Source organism: Macrobrachium nipponense, chromosome 27 (genome assembly GCF_015104395.2).
Source record: "Macrobrachium nipponense isolate FS-2020 chromosome 27, ASM1510439v2, whole genome shotgun sequence".
Classification (NCBI taxonomy): Eukaryota; Metazoa; Arthropoda; class Malacostraca; order Decapoda; family Palaemonidae; genus Macrobrachium; species Macrobrachium nipponense.
In genome coordinates, this window is record NC_087216.1 from 10455848 (window position 1) to 10475847 (window position 20000).

General features: G+C 37.4%; 1 long non-coding RNA gene across 2 annotated transcripts in view; it reads right to left on the reverse strand.

Annotated features, from left to right (window-relative positions):
- The window catches only part of LOC135200819 (uncharacterized), a 193416-nt gene that overhangs the window by 128986 nt on the left and 44430 nt on the right, over positions 1 to 20000 (reverse strand). For both annotated transcript variants that reach the window (XR_010311375.1, XR_010311374.1), the window contains exon 2: positions 6424 to 6451. This is a non-coding gene — a long non-coding RNA (uncharacterized LOC135200819). The remainder of the gene's footprint in view (positions 1 to 6423; positions 6452 to 20000) is intronic.

The window sequence follows — 20000 nt, forward strand, 5'->3', positions numbered from 1 at the left end:
CAGACTGTAAGGATTGTATCTGGGGACATCAGGATGGAGTTTGGAATAGAAAAATGCACCTTAGTCAACATACAAAAAGGCAAAGTAACGAGAACTGAAGGGATAAAGCTACCAGATGGGAGCAACATCAAACACATAGATGAGACTGGATACAAATACCTGGGTATAAGAAAAACTATATTATTTTTTATTTGCCTTTTATGAATTTAGATCAGCCTTGTTTTTCTAGGTTTAATTAGTTTTTAAGAATCATTTTGTGGCAGAATAGCCTTTGTTTTGTATGAGCATTTGTTTATTTATTTTGAAATTTAAGTGTCCGTTGTATGGTCATTTTTAAGTGTTTAGCGTAAAGTGCTTAATTTAACGTTTCTCAGTGTGGTTAGGCGCCTCCTCCCCGTTTGTTTATATTACCGAACTATCGTTTTAACGATTGTTTTTCTTTTTTCTTTATATACGAGTGTTTATGAACGCGTCTTGGTGATGTCTGGACGTTGGTGCTCGGACAGAGTTCAGTTCGGGCTTGAGCACTCCCTATTAGATATCACACCTTGAGCAGCATACTGATTTGGATTTGGATGACGATTATTGGCTGTTTATTTTGGACGACGATTCTTTGGATTACGCTTTGGATCTCGCCTTGGTCTGTTGTCTGCAGGTTCTCTTGTCACCTGCGACTCGAGTGTCTCCTGCCTCGACTTGCGGCTTGAGTACGTCAATAAGGTACTCGCAGGTGCTCCTGTCACCTGCGACTTGAGCCAGTCCTGCCTTTCCCTGACGAGGAGGAATTCCCAGGGAACTGTTGCCGTCGCTTTCGTCTTCAATCAGCTGCTATGGTTTTGGGAGCTTGCTAGCTCGTGAGATGGCCTGTAGGGAGGCTGACGCCAGGTAAGACAGAGTGTCTCTGATTTTCGTTTGGGATCGCTTTCCTTTATGGTATTACTCTGGCGTTCAGGACCTGCCCTGTTAGCTGATTTGGCGAGTGGATCACGGCCCTAGTTTTGTCTCTCCTCTGATATATCCACGAATGAAGTGAAGAACTATACATCCTTTGTATTATTTAATCTTATATATATATACATATATATATATTGTCATATTTGCGTCGAGACTATATAACGTCATTCAGTAGGTCTATTATAGACAAGGTTTTGTGTGCTTAGTTTTGTGTTGATAGGTAGGATTTATAATGGTTTTCCTGTTTTATTCACTCTGTCTTCCTTCTTTCTTGGAATTAATATTAGGGTAATTTTTGGTCTGGCCAGCTAAATTGTTGGATCCAATCAAGTTTATTATTAATAACGGTTATTTCTCCTGTCTTTGTTAGGACTTAGCTTCGTAGTTTTAGGGAATCCAGTGTGTTTTTTTCTAAGGACTGGTATTTGTCCTTCCTGGTTATGTTATTTGTCATCCGACAAGGTTGATCTAAATTGTGTATTTAAGTATTAAATATTGTTAAGTTTTCTTGAGTGTTTGTTTCCACTGACCTTTAGCACTGAGTTACATTTATTACTGACAACAATTATTATAATAAGAACTTTTATAACAACCCCAAGGGTTGTAACAATTCCCAAGGGTTGTAACACTGGGAATAATGGTAGGAGGGGATATAAAACACCAAGAGATGAAGGACACGATCAGGAGAGAATAAATGCAGAGACTCAAGGCGATACTCAAGTCAAAACTCAACGCTGGAAATATGATAAAAGCCATAAACACATGGGCAGTGCCAGTAATCAGATACAGGAATAGTGGAATGGACGAAGGCAGAACTCAGCAGCACAGATCAGAAAACCAGGAAACATATGACAATACACAAAGCACTACACCCAAGGGCAAATAAGGACAGACTATACATAACACGAAAGGAAGGAGGGAGAGGACTACTAAGTATAGAGGACTGCATCAACATCGAGAATAGAGCACTGGGGCAATATCTGAAAATCAGTGATGAAAATCAGTTAAGACGAGTGGCTAAAGAGTGCATGGGAAGAAGGACTAATAAAAGTAGACGAAGACCCAGAAATATACAGACAGGAGAATGACAAACAGAACAGAGGACTGGCACAACAAACCAATGCACGGACAAAACATGAGACAGACTAAAGAACTAGCCAAGCGAATGAAACACATGGCAAATGGCCTACAAGAGGGGAGAGCTCAAGAAGGAAACTGAAGGAATGATAACAGCGGCACAAGATCAGCCCTAAGAACCAGAATATGTTCAAAGAACGATAGACGGAAATAACAGATCTCCCATATGTTAGGAGGTGCAATACGAAAAATGAAACCATAAACACATAGCAAGCGAATGCCCGGCACTTGCACAGAACCAGTACAAAAAGACGCATGATTCAGTGGCAAAAGCCCTCCACTGGAGCCTGTGCAAGAAACATCAGCTACCTTGCAGTAATAAGTGGTACGAGCACCAACCTGAGGGGAGTGATAGAAAAAAACGATCAGCAAAGATCCTCTGGGACTATCGGTAATCAGAAACGGATAGGGGTGATACGTGCAAATAGACCAGACGTGAAGCTGATTGACAAAGTCCAGAAGATAGTATCACTCATTGATGTCGCAATACCATGGGACACCAGAGTTGAAGAGAAAGAGAGGGAAGAAATGGATAAGTATCAAGATCTGAAAATAGAAATAAGAAGGATATGGGATATGCCAGTGGAAATTGTACCCACAATCATAGGAGCACTAGGCACGATCCCAAGATCCCTGAAAAGGAATCTAGAAAAAATAGAGGCTGAAGTAGCTCCAGGACTCATGCAGAAGAGTGTGATCCTAGAAACGGCGCACATAGTAAGAAAAGTGATGGACTCCTAAGGGAAGGCAGGATGCAACCCGGAACCCAGCACTATAAATACCACCCCCAGTCGAATTGGAGGACTTTTGAAAAAAATTTTTTTTTAATAATAATAATAATAATATTCTCGTATCCGGAGGATCAGGAAGTCGTACCAAAAAAAAAAAAAAAAAAAAATATATATATATATATATATATATATATATATATATATATATATATATATATATATATATATATATATAGATATATATTAAAGTGAATAAACGTAGTTTGTGAACAGCCCAGGCACAAAATGAACGTGACCAAATTCAAACATTCTTCTAGGGATGGCCGCGCTGAAACACGACCATGGCCTCATTCCGCTTCATAGGTTGCGAGTCACTTGATAATTAGGCCTAGAGATTATTTGATAGGAGTAAACAAACAAGGCAAAGGGTCGGAGGAACTTGATCCTGCTAACATTACTGACGCAAAAGGCGGGTTTCATAGATGCTGGTACTCTATGACTGGTGATTTCTTTCGAAGTCGATGGCCGTCTCTGTTGCAACGCCAGTGTGTGATATCAAATCAGCTATCTGCGAAATTACATTATTTTTATCATGGGAATCTCTTAATGAGCAAAAATTAGATGGAATCTGTATAAACAGGCGCAAGAAAGATTAATAATATAATATATATATATATATATATATATATTATATATATATATATATATATATATATATATATATATATATACATATATATATGCTATAAGCAGATGCGTCACAAGAAACGGCCGATTCATGATTACATCTACAAAATGGCATTGCGAAACTACGGTCATCGAACCTGAAAAAAAATACATACTATCTCACACATACTGTCTCACTTTAAAAATATCTCCGTAATCAACCAAAGTTCGAAGGTGTGACTGACATCTGTACAGATAAACCCAAAAATAACTTCGCTCTAATCTTAGAGAGCTAACTCTTGAAACTTGGTCAGACTGAAACACGAGATGGCTGACTGCAAGGGAAGAATGATAAAGTATCTGATTAGGAGCTCTGAAAAAATAGGTTTTTAGAGTGATGAGGCAGGTCGGTGTTTACGTGCGTGCGATCTTGAAATACATGATTTTGTCAATGAAAATTGTGCTGATTTGAAGACATTTTTAGCTTTACTGTTCTTTCTCTTTCTCTGGTATTTCATTCTACGTATTAACTCCTGACACAAATATGTATGTATATATGTACAGAGAGAGAGAGAGAGAGAGAGAAAAATGAATAATACTGAAAGCAAATACGGACATGTATGTATGTATGTATGGTATATATAAATATATTATATATTATATATATATATATTATATATATATGTATTATATATATATATATTATATATATATATATATCTATATATAGAGAGAGAGAGGAGAGAGAGAGAGAGGAGAGAGAGAGAGAGAGAGAGAGAGAGAGATGAAAGTAAATACGGGTTTCCATGATAAAATGGTACAATGCAGGCGGTTACCCATGCTGGTAAACTAAAATAAGATTATGGCACAGAAAATAATTCACATAAGCATATGCACGTACATATTCTACAATCTACATCACCCTGTAAGAAATCTTTCAAGACATATGAATATATTTACCAAAAAAAATATCGAACGGCTGTCTTTGGTCACAACACTAAATCGTACCTACTACTATAACATGTTCGTACTTGAGAACCAAAAACACACCTGCATCGGCTCATCTTCAAAGCCTCTGGGGAAACCGATAAAAGGTCAAGGGGAAAACGACTGATCGGATGGATTACCTATCCCAGGTCCTGGATTATCTAGAGCCTCACCAGTTTCCCGACCTCTCTTTACCCAAGGCCTTTATACCATCTGCTATAAATTTATCGAGACATCTGAAGTTCCTCTCTTTACCCAAGGTCTTTACCAAGGTATATAGAATAAGGCAGATCATTATATATACCTTGGTCTTTACCATTTGCTATAAATTTATCGAGACATCTGACGTTCCTCGTTGGACGAGTCGCTAACGTGCTCGACTACCGATCTCAGGGTCCGGCTTCGATTCCCCACTCTGCCAACAAGGAATCGGAGGAATTTATTTCTGGCGATAGAAATTCATTTCTCTGTGTAGTTCGGATCTCACATTAAGCTGCAGGTCCCGTTGCTAAGTAACCAATTGGTTCCTAGCCACGTTAAAATATCTAATCCTTCGGGGCAGCCCTAGGAGAATTGTTGATCAGCTCAGCGGTCTGGTTAAACTAAGATAGACTTAACTTTATCGAGACATCTCTGATCAGTCTGATGGCCAAAGACTGTCTCTCAGCCTTTTTGGTTTAAAACTCGCCCGTTTGTGTTTTCAAAGTTCCAGACCTCATTCTCGTCTTCGGGAAGATGATTAATCACCTCAAACTGACCGATACGTTGTGGTTGCTTGTGTTGTATGTGTTGTATATGTTGGCCTCGTGCCAGCGAAAGCTCTTGCTTAATGATTATGCCGTTAAATATTCATCGTCATTATTAATCATAGCGTGCACACATTCATATGGAACAGGGCAAGAAAGCTATGTTACTACTTGGCCAGAATACGCAGAATAGAATGCAATATGCGGGGAAAAAAATCACAAGAAATTTATTTTAACAATAAACTATAAGAAAAATAAAGACAAAAATTCTACCAAACTTCAAAATATGTTGTTGTTGATAAAGCTGGCCTTATGCCAGCACGGGCTCTTGCTCAAATAGCAACCCGTAGTCGCAAAATAAAATCCAATATGCGGGACAAAAAATAAGAAAATTATTTTAACAAAAATAAGAAAAATAATGACAACAATTCTACCACACCTGATCTGCACCTTTACGGCAAAGATAACGAAGGCAGGAAATCAAAAATACATCAGGGGTTCAAAAATACATATATCACTGAAAACAGAAAAATATACGAATTCTGCCTGACATGATCTAGTACGCCTAAATGAAAATAATATAGAATCCAGGAGCTTAAATAATCAAATACAGTTTCTGAGCACTGCAGGACAAGTCCTCCTATCCAGGGAATCTAAATTTAAAGATTTACGTCATTTAATGAAAACTCTATGGCCTACATAAAAGTTTTTTTTTAATGTTTACTCATAATCAAGGAAATCGTAAAACAACAGGGTGGGAGGGAGAGGAGATGGGAACGGTGTAAGGGAAGAGAATGTATAAAAGAGATAACTTAAATAATTAATAAAGAAGGAAAAAATTGAATATGTCGCGTATTATGATTAATTGCGTTTTTCCACGTAAAAGTCTTGAATGCAATGTCAATGTTGGGATGGTAGGGACTAATCAAATGATAGGATGGTAGGGACTAATCAAATGATAAGGTAAATAAACGCATTTCCATATTTTTCACCGCTAAGTAAATCTATGTCGTATTAGGAGGGGAAGTGAGTTTTGTGTATGTATATATATATATATTATATATATATATATATATATATATATATATATATGTATGTATACAAAAGTATACATATATGTATGTGTAAATACAAATGCCTGTACAGTGTGAGTTATTTAATGAATTAAATACATCAATAAATGTCTATACTATCAAACTCACGTTGTAGACAGCCACAAAAAGCACAGCCCTGGAAAGAGAAAAACTGCGATATTACTACTCTGCAAAAAAAAATATACTTGAAAGCAAAGCAAATGGTAGAGCTAAAAAAAATGGAAAAGAAAATCATTAAACATAAGTGAACATTACTGAGCATTATGCTAATATCACCTAGCTTAACAAAACAATAAAACCAGAAAGAAAATCTCAAATAAAGAAGAAAAAGACGTGAATTAAAGAGAGAGAGAGAGAGAGAGAGAGAGAGGAGAGAGAGAGAGAGAGAGAGAGAGAGAGAGAGTTTAATAAGATATTCATTAGTTTAAGTGAAAAGTATGCGGGACTCTACCGAGGGAACAGGGGCCCCTTAATTCTTCACCCGGCAATGCCGGCATCCCCTAAACTGCTTCTCTGCGCCACGAGAGAGAGAGAGAGAGAGAGAGAGAGAGAGAGAGAGAGATCAAAGTTCCCTTACTTCTCTATTTAAACAGATACCTAGGTCGACATTTATCTTCTTTTCACAATTTTAAGGAATTACCAATTTCACACACATCACAGTTTTATGAAGCTATATGTTTTTTTTTTTACATATCTTCATCAAAAGTGCAGTCATTTGGTAGAGCAAGTTACAGGCTACAGCAAAGCTATAGCTTTGTTCTTCGTGAATCATATCAAGAAGGTTAACATATTTGAAAATATATTAATTCCGAGGTAGAGCGAATTAGATATTAAAGGAAATTTGTAGCTCGATGTATATATATGAATCACGGTAATGTGATATGACTCATAATATATATAATATATATATATATATAATATATATATATATATATATATATATATATATATATATATCATATATATATATATATATATACACACACACACACACAACTCAATTTCTCTCACAAAAAACACACATGTAAACGGTTAAGTCTACGGCTTGTAGCTTGTGACCGCGTGATCTCAGGATTATCTCGGATTATCTCTTTGATTTTTACCCTTTTGACAATTAACCATCTGGTATTCTTGATCTTTTTGTTTTTCTTGCGACCATCTTTCCAGCTGTGTTTCATTTGTGCCTCGACAGTGCCGGAATAAAGACAGAAAGCGCTTGGTATAGACTTTCTGCCTATCGCTTTTCTGTAGTATTCGCTTTTATAAACATAATTATATAATTCCAGGACAAGTTTTTGGGTGTTAAGGCGATACAGTCTAAGCACTATCGTCTACCTGAAAAATAAATAACTAACAAGAATTTAATCCACTCAATAAAAGAAGGGTGCTCTTTGAATTGATGCCCTGACCAATATTAGGCCAGTTTAAAAGACACAAATAACAAAATAAAGAAAATTCAGCACCAAGCTGAACTTTAAATCATACATTTCTTTAACAAAAGAAAAATCACAAGGAAAAAAACCAGCAATATGTCTACAACAGCACCTATAATAGATCTTCCTTCTTTTCATTCTTAGAGAGAGAGAGAGAGAGAGAGAGAGAACAGTGCCTACATCTTCCTCCTTTTCATTCTCCTTAGCGGTAACGAGAGAGAGATTCACATCTACAACTGTACCTATATCTTCCTCCTTTTCCTTCTCTTTAGTGTTAACGAGAGAGAGAGAGAGAGAGAGAGAGAGAGAGAGAGAGAGAGAGAGAGAGAGAGAGAGAGAGGCAACACTACAACTGAATCTAGAACCGCCTTTTCAGTCTCCTTAGCGGTCACTATAAGAGAGAGAGAGAGAGAGAGAGAGAGAGAGAGAGAGAGAGAGAGAGAGATAACATCTAGGAGATCACAGATACAAAGCAAGTCTTTCCCCTCGGCCACCGTTTCAACTGTCACGTCGCATTAGGACAACATTCATTTCTCCGCTGATAGAGGCAATTGCAAAAACATGTTTTATTTATACAACGTGACCTGTTCGCGCGCGTGTTTCTTTTCTATTTTTTTTTTCTTTTTACAGTTGTTGCACCTCACCGCTTCTTGTTCCTACGCATTACATATTCATTTTTTTTCCTCTTTGATATCAGTTCGTAATAATGAGAAACTGGTTCTAGTCTATACAGCAACTTCCTTTATGGATGCATCCAAGTCCACCTTCTTAGATAAGTACAGTCTTAGGCGTAACAAAAATTAAGAGTTGTTTGTTTAATTCAAAATGAGTGTGGTTCAAGAATATCTCTCTCTCTCTCTCTCTCTCTCTCTCTCTCTCTCTCTCTCTCTCTCTCTCTCTCTCTTTGAAAAATACATTTTATATTTACACGAAATTCTGAAAAAGTTGACTTGAGAGAGAGAGGAGAGAGAGAGAGAGAGAGAGAGAGAGAGAGAGAGAGAGAGAGAGAGAGAGAGAGATTCAGCAGTTAAAAGGATGAACGTGGCACCGACAATTTACTCTTATTTTTCATCTACAGTCATAAATAAATACACGCACACACGCATTATATATATATATATATATATATATATATATATATATATATATATATATATATATGTGTGTGTGTGTGTGTGTGTGTGTGTGTGTGTGTGTGTGTGTAATATTTATGCAAAATCACAACAAGAACCTCAACACCGAAAGGCTTCCTCAGCCCTTTCTACAACAACAGCAACAAAGAACAAAGATTAATTTCTGCCCTGAGCCTACTTTCACGTCTCGCTTCTTATCTATTACATTTTATTAAAGCCAATAAGCTTCAATTACTCTGGCTTCCCACCCGGCATCACCCCAACCCCCTACCCCGATCTTCTCTCTCTCTCTCCGTCTCTCTCTCTCTCTCTCTCTCTCTCTCTCTCTCGTGTTAAGTTCGAATACAACACTGCTCTATCACAATATTGGGATAGAACTAATACTGCAACTCACAGACAAGTACCTGCATAATTGTGCCTTGTAAGTTATCAGTACACAGTAGGCAAACATCTTCCTCACGTACGGGTACACCTACGCGCGAGAACCAACAAACAAATATACAAACGCACATAAACAAACAAACCACTATATATATATATATATATATATATATATATATATATATATATATATATATATATATATATATATAGTGGTAGCGACTTCGGGCCTCTTCGTGATCTACTCACATCGAACCCGTTAGCCACGGTGCAAGTTTGAGAGAGAGAGAGAGAGAGAGAGAGAGAGAGAGAGAGAGAGAGAGAGAGAGGAGGGTGGGAGAGAAGGGGAACCGGAATCATTTTATATATAGGTCAGGAAAAATAAGCAATGGTTATGCTTTATCCAAACTCTCTAAGGTCGCAATAAACCTCAGAGAAAGGATTCAATTTTTTTTTTTTTTTTACATGGAAGACTAAACGTATTGAAACGCTAAATATGTTGCCGATCTCGATTACAATAAACATTAATAAATCTATAAATAACTCAGTCCATGTGTTATTAACTATAAAGGCATCTGTATGTTGCAAATGAGCTATGAAATGCTAACTAATATATCCGAAAACTACTTCGTCGTTACAGCCAAGTATATCTTTTTAACTGACCAATCAATCAATCAATGACCTTCAAATTCGTTGTCACATCAGATTCTCTATGTAATCAATCCATCAGGAAACACGTACCTATTTCGATGTTCACTTACGAAAGGCAAGTGTATATAGGCCAGCTTCAAGGTCTATGGCAAGCTTTTACTCACGTACAACTTGCAATCACAAAGAAACTGGAAGGTACAGCATAATACAGACCAGATGTGGCAAGCTCATTTCTTAGCAAAATCTGAGTGAATTGTAAGTTAGTAATTACATAAAAAAAAAATTAATATTTGATTCCCACCTTTCCACGTACAAAGGGAGCCATGCAAATTCACAACATCAATGGTGAGCTCTCATTACACTATCTTGAATGACAAAGTTTGTCAGATACCAGTACAAAAAAGTGAAAACTAGAATATTCCAAGGGATAACTAAATAAAATAAATAAATGAAAATCAGGCAGAATAAACAATCTATTGAAGAAATGAAAAATTTGACCAACCGAGGCTACCGACTCTTCAATGTCCAAAATGAGAACAGATAGAATAACGGCCTCAAAAATCGAAAATTGAAAGCAGAAGAATAAAGTTAATTTCTTGACTGCAAAAGCACAAAAATTCTAATTTGCAACAGACAGCGGCAGTGCACGGCAGAGAACCCAGGCCAGGCGAGAGAGATGGGTGTAGTACTACGCTCAACCACAAAACTAACAAAAACGTTTTTGTTGCCAGTTCGTCTTGGCCTGCTAGACCAAGCGTCTAAAATAAACATTTCCTATTCAACGGCATTCAAATATTCCCGGCGCATTTCCGCTGACGTTTCCCCTAAAACAGTTAAATTGAACACCCAATCCACTAAATACACGTGGAATTGGAAAGCCTCCGCTGAAATAATTTCGAACGTAAATGGGCGAAAAAGAAGCGCGTTGCAACTGCGCGCCATACCCTGGTTAGTCCACTTGCAGTCGGGAGAAAATGAAACGACAACAAGAGACCCTTTTCAACCTTCCGATCTTACGCCTCTCTCAATCAACTCCGCGTATTCCCTTCACAGGGACTTCTTTCATAATTCCTCCTTAATTTAAAATAAGCTTTCTTGGCGAATAATCAAACTTTGCAAGTGTTCTTTAGTCTATCATTTTATATTCTCTTTTTTTTCTACTTTTTGTATACCGCATATCCATTATTAGATTACTTTCTCTCACATTCTACTCTAGTCTCCTAAACTGTTAAAGTGTTTTGGAAGACATTTTTGAACTGATTCTCTTTTGTAGGAAACAATTTCAAATTAATCTTACTTAAATATTCAGCGGTGGTGAACATTTCTCTCAACCTTTTCTTATTTTTCCTACCTCATTTTGTTGAGCAGATAACCAAGTATAGAAGAAACTTCATTTAGATAACCAGTTATAGGAGCAACTTATAAAGTGTTGATGACGATAGTGGCTACGATAACATTTTACGTCAATCAATGGACCAAAACAAGTAAGTCAATTCACGCCGTGCAGAATTGTACAGTCATGGCCCTCTCTCTCTCTCTCTCTCTCTCTCTCTCTCTCTCTCTCTCTCTCTCTCTCTCAGCCACTTTGCAAGAAAAACAGGGATGGAAAAGGGTATAAATAAAGTTACCCTTCATACGATGACTCATATTTCTTTCAATTAGAGCAAAATCCAAGTAATATTGGTGCAAATCTTGGAAGCTCCTCAGGAAACGGTTAAAGACTCAAAAAATGCACGCCAGAATTTGAAGATAATTAGACAAACAGATAGATATTGAAAACATATAAAAGAACTGTACGTACACTCATTAAACCAGAGAGAGAGAGAGAGAGAGAGAGAGAGAGAGAGAGAGAGAGAGAGAGAGAGAGAGAGAGGCATTTCCGTTAATACTGATACTCACTAGAGGGTGACCGACTTCTATATAGCTGCGACAAAGATCTCTTCTAACGATGCTACGTGTCCACGGCACTACGTGGTCAGAAAAATTAAGTATAAATAAGCTTCCTACCTGTAACCGTAATACAAGATAGATTTTGTATTACAAAACCACATATATCATTTCAGCTTCATAGGTAACTAAGAGGCATTTCACCATCACTCGTTTTCACTGCAGTGTCTCCTCTTTATATATTCATAATCTATTCACCAGCCACCTTAATTATACAGACATTATTTTGGGTCACGTTAACGATATGAGGTGCCTGAGAATAATCTAACAGGATGTGACTGCTTTACGACAGTTACAACGGCCATAATTCTGTCATGACTGGTAAGGACTGCCTCTGATGGCAGTCAAATGTGACATGAAGACACCAATATCGTAACCTTGTTTTGGGATTCAGACCATAACAAATATTCAACTTTCGTCTTTCCCTTCTTACGGGAAACCCCCAGAGAGAGAGAGAGAGAGAGAGAGAAGAGAGAGAGAGAGAGAGTCACGCACTCGGAATAAATCCCAACACAGATTATGAGAAAACAGTGGATGTACCTGTGAGAAACATTCCATGTTTAACTGAAAGAAACATTTTTCTTTAACTCAAGTACCCAATATTTCTCAATCAATCAAACCAACGTATTTCTACATCTGATTGAACAAACAGCTACCTAGATTTAATTATACTGAGGATTATCTTCATACAGGTGCAGTAAGTAATTTACAACGATTGCTGTCTGCTATTTTTCTTATCATTTTTACTAATCAGATTTCATTTCGTTCTTTCTTATTTACTTTATATATGTTGGGAGCTTTCTTGCTTGCTGCATCTTGATAACCCAAACTCGTTTTCATACAAAGCAAATCCGGAAGCATGGTATAAAATACAAAAATATGTTTTTTTTCTGAAAAATTTACAATTTCGGAGCCTGGTCCAAAAATGTTAATTCATCTTCAGAGTAAGTATATAACCATACATCGTCAATATATGGGTGGTCCTTTAAAACATCTTTATAGTAACAGTAATGCTTTAAAAGTGGTTAAATTTGATAGGTCAACATAACCTTAACAACAGGATATTATTAATATTATTATTATTATTATTATTATTATTATTATTATTATTTATTATTATTATTATTATTAGCCAAGGTGCAACTCTAGCTGGAAAAGCAAAAATTTACAAGTCTAGTGGCCCCAACACACTAGGCACCCAAGTACGGAAAAAGAACACTGGAAAGTGAAAAATAAACAAGGCAATAGAAATACCACAGAAAAACAAATAAGTAATAATGTGGCATCAATAAAACAAACTCAAATAAACTATGTCACCCTCCTCGACAAAAAGAAAAAAAGAATATTGCACCAAGTATGAACTCTTGTGGCATTCCAACGATTAGGGAGATACATTCACCAATCGATCTTCACTTAAAATTAAATACATGAAGGCTGTGTAGTGCTGAATCTCCCAGAAGAAAAGGCGAGAATGTTAGTACTCTGTGTGGATGGGGTAGTATGGGATGACCTGAATGCAAAACGGTGATCAGAATTATGAAATATCTAATACAGAGCTGACGAACGGACTAGATGATGATGCAAAAGATTACTATCAATAACTGGGATAAGAAATTTTAAAGAATTCAAGTTCTTATCCAACAAATTAAGCTGCTTGGCAGATGCTGAAGACCAAACATTGAAACACTGTTCAAAACACGGAAGAATAAAATAATTTATACACTTCCTACGGGTAGACAGGTCTCCACAAATACTGAAAGAGCTACGCATACAGAATTTTTGAGCAACCAAAGAAGAGATAGCCCAGATATGCTTTTCAGAAGTGAATTTTTGATAAAGAATGGTACCTTGAATTTTAAACGAGTTGCATGCGTTAATGAAAAGATCTGGGCGGAGGGATCCAGTAGCTTAGACCTACTATCATTCATACATTGGGTTCTGTTCTGGCACAGTTATAAAGTCAGCAATGTTAAGAGCCCAAAATGAAACATTTCTAGATCCGCCACTGGCTTTCTGTCTATAAAAATCTAGCTCAAAATAAATGACTTAGCACCAAGACTAGGATAGTCACCATGATTGATATGTGACAGAGGATTAGGTCATAAGAGATATCTTAAACTTGAGTATTGCCTGAAGCCATATTTCCAGATAGTGAACACTAATCATACACGAGATTAAGAGTTATACGTTGACTCGAGCAAGGTGGCAGGAACAAATTCATGATAAATTACTTTCTCACAGAGCCATTCAAAGCGCGTGATATAACATATAGGAGAGAGAGAGAGAGAGAGAGAGAGAGAGAGAGAGAGAGAGAGAGAGAGAGAGAGACTACATTGCTATATTAGAATATAAAAAAAATTGAAACTATATTTTCACAGAAATAGGCAACGGTAAACCAAAGTGACTTTATTTATTTATTAACGACTCATATGAACTCACATGGTATTTATTAACATACAAGAAAATATTTTACCTTTATACTCATTTATTCACAAAGCATCTCATTCGCCGCCGAAGGGCTAAGTGGAATTCTGTAAGTCTGGCAATCGGGGAAACCAGAAATAAAAGTATATACGTATATAAAAAAAAAGTAGTGCCGTCTTCACGTTTTTCCCCAAGACGGCCTTGGGATACGTCTGGGAAACAAGACTGTCTACTTCTAAATCAACTTATACAAGAAGTCAAAAGACAAGGTCGGATTACGGCATATGTAACAGATGAAGTTTACGTGCATGTCGTATTTATGATGCACAATAATTACTATAAAAGTAGATTCACATAGCCCGTGCATCTGATGTCTAGGCCAGTCCCTAACGGCGCTCCTGATGGGCTGTTAATAATCCAATCACAGGGCTGGAAACTCTGTCTCTCTCTCGACTTCACACAGGCATGATGTATGTTCCACCTCTCCTGCGGGATACGTCTTTCAAAAGTATCCCTCAGGAGAGGTGGAACATACATCCTGCCTATGTGAACTCGAGAGAGAGACTGAATTTCCAGCCCTGTGATTGGCTTATCAACAGCCAATGAGGAGCGTCGTAAGGGACTGGCCTAGACATTAGATGCACAGGTGATGTAAATCTACTATAAAAGGCCTGGAAATGACAGCAGATCGATCCCAAGGAAAAGAAATGCCTGGCCCCTTTCCTGAGACGTTCATTCCGCAAATGGCATAAGCAGTAACTTTCGTACTTAGGTGTTATTCGACTGTGGTGGGTGGCCCCCAGGGTGGAAAAAGATTGAAGGATTGCAACTTCATTCAACGAGATTTGCTAAGAATATGAAGATGAATATCATCCACGACATACTATATAGCCTATATACATATACATACACATATAATATATAATATATATATATATATATATATATATATATATATATATATATGTGTGTGTGTGTGTGTGTGTGCGTGTGTGTGCGTGCGAGAGAGAGAGAGAGAGAGAGAGAGAGAGAGAGAGAGAGAGAGAGAGAGAGAAATTGCAAATGATCGTGCGAGATGAATATTAAATTTAAAAAATCTATTAATTTAGCCGAATCCTTATGAAAAAAAAAAAAAACTCTAAGCGAAATGCCGTTGGCTAATACCAACACTAAAACAGTATTCAATACAATTATTGCTTCATAAGCTAAAACCTGAAAGCCGCATTTGTCTGAACAAGCAATATTAGAAGTCGAAAGACCGCCAAGTCCAACTGACTTTACTCACAATGACTCGAGCACTCGTATGCAATGAGAGCGCATTTCGTGAAAGCCCATGTTAGGCCATCTATTGGTGCGAAAGAACAACTCTTGTACCAAACCAAAAGCTTTTTCCTTCACCCCGGACAGAGATTTCCACTTGCCGATTTCTCTGGCCACTCTGGGTCACGTGAGACTAGTTATCACCACCCATTCCCCCCCATCCCCAACCCCACCAATCCTCTCTACCCTCGCCAACACTAGCCCCCGACTAGCATACACATAGAAACAAAGCGGAGATCCTGGGATCGTCGGATTTGTTTATCTCTTGGTATTATGCAACCGATCCAAGTGTTGGTATAAATCCAAAAGGGTAGACTAAATGAAGTTGACAAAATAAAAATAAAAAGTGAAAAACGAACAAATAAACAACAAAGTGAAAAAAAAAGTGATAAGGAGAGAACACTTCTCGCTTTATCGAACTCGCCGGGGAATCAAAGTGTTGGCACATGACCAAATTCTGCGGTTCAATGCAGGAATGGGATGGAGTGACTTGCTAAGGGAAGGTGGTAGTGTGAGAGGGAGAGATGCGATTCAATCAAATATATTCAGCTAATAGCTGTAAATTACATGTACACACACACACACATACATACATACATCCATATATATATATATATATATATATATATATATATATATATATATATATATATAAAATAGGTGATTAGAACTGCGGCCTTATCTCAGACACCCGTTCATATAATCAGCCCGCTGCCCTCTCTTGATGGAATTTGGATACATCTGTGGACTGTTAACACGTAAACATTTCACGTGTTAAGAGGAAAACTTCGAGATTTAAAAAAAATAAATAAACAGAAAAACTTGCTCTTGCTGGACGTAAGTGGGCTGTAAATTATGTTAGGCACTGAAACGATAAATAAGATGGGCGGGTCGTCCCATCCATCCAATACAGAAATTCCTAATGACTTTTCGTGGAAGTGGAAAAGAAGACGAGGACAGGTGTTCGCGGACGACCAGTAAAGCAAGATTTGGCGGTTGGCTGCTGCGAGACTATCGGAGGTACCGGGTGTGGGGGAAGATGGGAGAGGGATAACATGGTCTCTCAGTTCATGGGTGGGTGGGTGCGGCGTTGCCACATAGCCTAAATGAGTTAATAAGGTAATTGTTATTGCTGTTGTGTTCGTATGGGTGTAAAACAAAATGAAAATCGTCCGTAAGTTTTATTGGAGAATGAAATGTTTTCTTAGGAGTTATCGTGAATGTATATCAATTAACAACATATGGCCGAAGAGTATGCATGAGTAGTATATAAATATTAACTCAGTCTACAGACAAAATCTACAATCATACCGAAGCTTTGCTCGCAATTAGTCTGCAACAACTGTATGGTGTAAACTTAGTGTATGTGCCCTCTAATATCTGCATCTATCCCCCACCTGATCCCACCCCTACTCTCTCCTCTCTCTTCTCTCTCTCTCTCTCTCTCTCTCTCTCTCTCTGCCCAAGCACTAATGTGAGCGTGCCCGCACAGGTGTTGAGATTTAATGCAAATATATTCATACATACCAACATGCTTTTCGTAAAAGTTGTGTCAAAAACAATATAAAAAATTAATAACAGGTAACCTTCAACTTAAAAGTGATGATGGCGATGATGATGATGTTAATTAGCATCACAGCGTAATGAGGTGTCACGACTGACACAATTAAAATGATATTACTCATCCCAGGTTCGTTATTCAAGCAAAGGATGATAATTCATGAATTCAACTGATCTGTCAATACAACTGCAAAGTCATTCTTCATCTTCGCTTCACTGCTCTGGGGTTCATGAGGTTGAGAGAATCATAATACTTCGCAATAAAATTGACGTTTTCATTTTCTTGACCGACTTCCTCTAATGCACTTCAAGAAATTGACCAGGTCACTTGTGAGTTCGTAACGCTCTTGATTCTTCTAACAAATCTAATTATAATAATCATAATTGTCAAAAATAGCTCACGTCCTCGAAAACAAGACACAATAGATAATTAACACGTTAGGTGAGATTCCCAATAAGAAAACTCGAGAGAGAGAGAGAGAGAGAGAGAGAGAGAGAGAGAGAGAGAGAGAGAGAGAGAGAGAGAGCCGAGCCTAGTGAGAAGCACATTACAAATGAAAATAACGACTATTATAAGCACATGCATACACAAGCAAATATAATATATATATATATAATAATATAATATATATATAATATATATATATATATATATATATATATATATATATATATATATATATATATATATATATATGTGTGTGTGTGTGTGTGTGTATGTGTGTGTGCGTGTTTTATATAAATATGTGTATATGTATATACTATATATATTTATTCATTTATTATAAAGATACGTGTGTGTAAGGACGCAAGCCAATGTACGTAAGCCATCCCAACGTCATTGTAGACATCAAGATACCATCTTGGTACACATCACACTGCAGTGCGTGTGCAAACCAAAGCCATGAGAAGGGAAGGCTATCGTATGCATTCAACGAGCGCACTTGTCAGAAGAAACGTCTCCAAACGACACCTGTAATGTGTTAGGAGGCTGCTTTATGAATGGGCGGGCCCAAGAATATAATATATGTCTGAGAGAGAGAGAGAGAGAGAGAGAGAGAGAGAGAGAGAGAGAGAGAGAGAGAGAGAGAATGTAATATTTATCTGAGAGAGAGAGAGAGAGAGACCTTACCTTACCTTACAGACCTTACATCTTGTTCGGGTTGCCCCAGGTCCCTCAGTGTGAGGCACCTCTAATGTCTACCAGAGAGTTGCTAGTACATCTTCCGGTATATTTTGCATCTTCCAATCTTGGATGGTCTGGGATGCAGTTTAGATATTTGTCGAGCTTATTCTTAAACACATCTACGCTCACTCCTGATATATTCCTCAGATGAGCTGGCAACGCATTGATAGACGCTGCATTATCGATGCTGGTGCGTAGTGGATTAATGTCCTGTGTGCTTTCCTTATTTTTCCTGGTATAGTTTTGGGCACTATTAATCTAACCTCTGCTTGCTCTTTCTGATATTTTTAGTTCCATGATATTTTCCTGCTATTCCTTCTATCTGTTTCCATGCCTGAATTATCATGTAGCGTTCTCTTCTCCTTTCTAGACTATATAATTTTAAGAATTGTAGTCTTTCCCAGTAGTCTAGGTCCTTAACTTCTTCATTCTAGCTGTAAAGGACCTTTGTACACTCTCTATTTGTGCAATATCCTTTTGATAGTGTGGGTACCATATCATATTGCAATATTCAAGTGGACTATACGAACATATGTTTTATAAAGCATAATCATGTGTTCAGCTTTTCTTGTTTTGAAGTGCCGTAACAACATTCCCATTTTTTGCTTTACATTTTGCCAACGAGAGAGAGAGAGAGAGAGAGAGAGAGAGAGAGAGAGAGAGAGAGAGAGAGAGAGAGAGAGATAGTTGTCAGACAAGTTTTTTTCTTCTTAAGGGGAAGATAAACACACACTTTGTGGAATTGTCAAACGGTGACGACTGTTCACTTAGGAAGTGGATAAGAAAACGATAATGCTGCTGTGACGCGAAGCTACAACTATACTAAAAATTGTGACATAAAACGATCGACTGGAATATAAAAAATCTAGGCGAAAGGCCAAGCGCTGGGACCTATGAAGTCATTCAGCGCTGAAAGGAAAATTCAAAGGGAGGTTTTAAAACAATTGTTAGGAGAGTTTTGAACGTATGATGGAAGAAATAATATGAACGGAGGTAGAGTAAAAGAAATGATAGGGGTTGCAGCTAAAGCAATGCCTACAGTGCACCGCATGACGTGCGTTGATGGAAGTAAAACGATCAAAGAAGGATAGACATTGACGTCAGTGAATGCAACTAAAATATTTCATCTATTAAAGACATGTGTGAATAAAATATTGTTTCAACTCTCTCTCTCTCTCTCTATCTCTCTCTCTCTCTGTTAACTAAGCTGTACAGCTGAAAACAATATGCAGAGGAGGAGACTGTATTGATCAATGAGCTTCAAATGGTTAGAACAAAAGGTTAAACATTTTCATATTTAATGAACAACTGAACACATAGGAATTACGAGAGTTCCGAAAACCTCGGATATTTGCATAAAACGACCGCATCAAGAGGCTAGAAAGATCCTGACATTCGTACTGGAATTTTCTTACGTGAGACCTTTATATAAATTCAAGTTACGCTGGAAATAAAACCGCCCAAAATTAAAGATTCATTATTAAAAATATTCTTGGAATTCCCGCGTCCTTCTGGCTGGGTTATGTATTAAGTGGTATCACGTCGTTACATCTAATTACATCTAATTTCAAGTAATTGCTTCGTGTTATGCTCGAGAGTTATTAACTACATCTATATTTTGGTAACAGTCTCACAAATATAAGTCCCGAA